The sequence below is a fragment of the Orcinus orca genome, chromosome 6 (genome assembly GCF_937001465.1).
Source record: "Orcinus orca chromosome 6, mOrcOrc1.1, whole genome shotgun sequence".
NCBI classification, from domain to species: domain Eukaryota; kingdom Metazoa; phylum Chordata; class Mammalia; order Artiodactyla; family Delphinidae; genus Orcinus; species Orcinus orca.
This window is the reverse complement of record NC_064564.1, coordinates 29,260,049-29,262,114: the sequence shown is the minus strand read 5'-3', so window position 1 is coordinate 29,262,114 and position 2,066 is coordinate 29,260,049. Positions and strand designations below refer to the sequence as shown.

The following is a 2,066-nucleotide window of genomic DNA, read 5'->3' as shown; positions in this document are numbered from 1 at the left end:
AGAGAATGCAAAGGGCAGCACCGTATTCTGGTCCTGCGAGAGAAACAGAATGGTAAGATTTGGGAGATACAAGCTGCATTAATTATGTCACAGAGACTAGAACAGCAGTGATTTTCCCCCCATTATTATTATTTTATATCAGTAGAATCCATTTAATATATTCAATAATTCTATTATTTCTAAGACCTTCCACAAAAGGACATTACAATCCTTTTAGTTTATTGCAAACATATATATTTTTTTAAGTGGATTCACTTTATTTATTTTTTGGCTGCGCTGCAGGATTTGTCAGAAGACAAACAGTAAGTTGTGAGTTCCATTTTGCCCAACTACTGTTTTCTTCACACCCTGGAGGATCTGTTGTCTGGAACTGTAGAGACATCATCATGTTACCACCCCTTCTCCTCTCAGGTTGAATCCACTGTGACAGAACACTCATGTCCTTAAGAGGCAAGGCCTAGCAAATAGCCTCTCACAAATCCACTGAACATCACAATGTCCTGTTTGATAAATTCTGTTGCTGCTTCAATTATATTGCTGATTTCAGGTGCTGCTTTATTTGCTCATTTCTGAATCAGGTCTTCCTGCTTTCTTTATATCTTTTTTCAACTCTGTCCCAGTTGATTTGCACATAGTTACTTTGACTGGTAAATCTGAAGAAGATGGCCGCAGCCTACTGTTGCTGTAAGTTTTCCAACTTTCTGGAACAAAAATCCTGCACAATGGCCAGTGCAATCTGGATAGCTACTGAGTATTGTTCTACCGGAAGTGCCAAACTATGGCCAAACATAGATTCTACCAGCGGTGTCTTCATGTATACTGAGTTAGGTCCAATATGAATCATCATCACTTTCATATTCAGGTGAGAGAGATCCCATCTAGACTGGCCTGGCCTTGGAATCCAGAACCAAGTGAAGAGGACTCAGCTGTCAAAGCGGGGCAAAGAGGGCCTGGGGTTGGAAGAAAGGGTCATAGACGCAGAAGTAAGCACTTCATGAAAACTAAGCAAACGGTATTTCTAGGTAAATCAGTCTTTCTGTGCTGGACTAATTAAAAGAACTTCACAGCTCTCTATCCCCAAGCTTTCTCACCCTCTGGAATTGAGGGCTTTTACTGCTTCCCCCACTATTTTTTTTAATTAAGTAATGAATAGTATTTTATTATTATTATTATTTTTGGCTGCATGGCATGGCATACATGATCTTTTCTCCCTGACCAAGGATTGAACCTGTGCTCCCTGAAGTAGAAGCATGGAGTCTTCACCACTGGACCCCCAAGTAAGTCCCTGAAGAGTATTTTATAGATAAGAAAACTTTAGCCTCAGCAGGATAAATTTGAGGACAGTTCCAATAGCTAGTTTCCCAGAGATGCACTTGAAGTGGTCCTTACAGTTTTTGCAAACTAGAATACCTGATAGTGTTTATCAGTGCGACACGTCAGGTGCAGTGTAAAGGTACGGGTACTGAAAAAGTAATATTGACCCTAACTATGCATTCACGCACAGGCATTTACAGATTTTTACCCAGTCTTTGAATTAAAAGATAGATTCTCTGAGTCTGATCAATGTCAGCCTCTTGAGATGCACTAAAATGAAATTCAGAAAAAGTTGAATAACTTAAACTACTCTGGAGTTACAGACAACTGACGTAGAAAGCCTCTTAAGCAATGTGAGAGAAGAAAAAAGGGGCAAAAATCTACCTCCCAGCTTGGGTTGTAGAACTCATGTTTCTAGGAGTTGGGAGAAAAGAAACTTTGGAGCAGGTGTTTCATGTGACAGATCATTAGATCTGTTATCTAGGTGTGTATTACATCTGTAGAGTATCTATTGAGATACTACAGATGAGGAAAGATGTTAAGTGTATTTGCTTTGTATCATCAATGGAGATTTTTTGCTGCCTCTGAAAGCTTGCTGTCAAGATTTAATTTAATATTTAATTAATTTCCTCTCTGCCGATCTGTGATTTCCCTTAATGCCATTTCCTTAATGCCATTTCCCTTAATGCCATTTCCTTTTCTAGAGAGATCACAGATTACTGTAAATTATTTGTGTTCAGTGAGGATGGGCA

General features: G+C 39.2%; 1 pseudogene; it reads right to left on the bottom strand.

Annotated features, from left to right (window-relative positions):
• Positions 1 to 443: 443 nt before the first annotated feature.
• On the bottom strand, positions 444 to 878 carry LOC125964847 (FUN14 domain-containing protein 1-like; annotated as a pseudogene).
• Between the last annotated feature and the right edge of the window lie 1,188 nt (positions 879 to 2,066).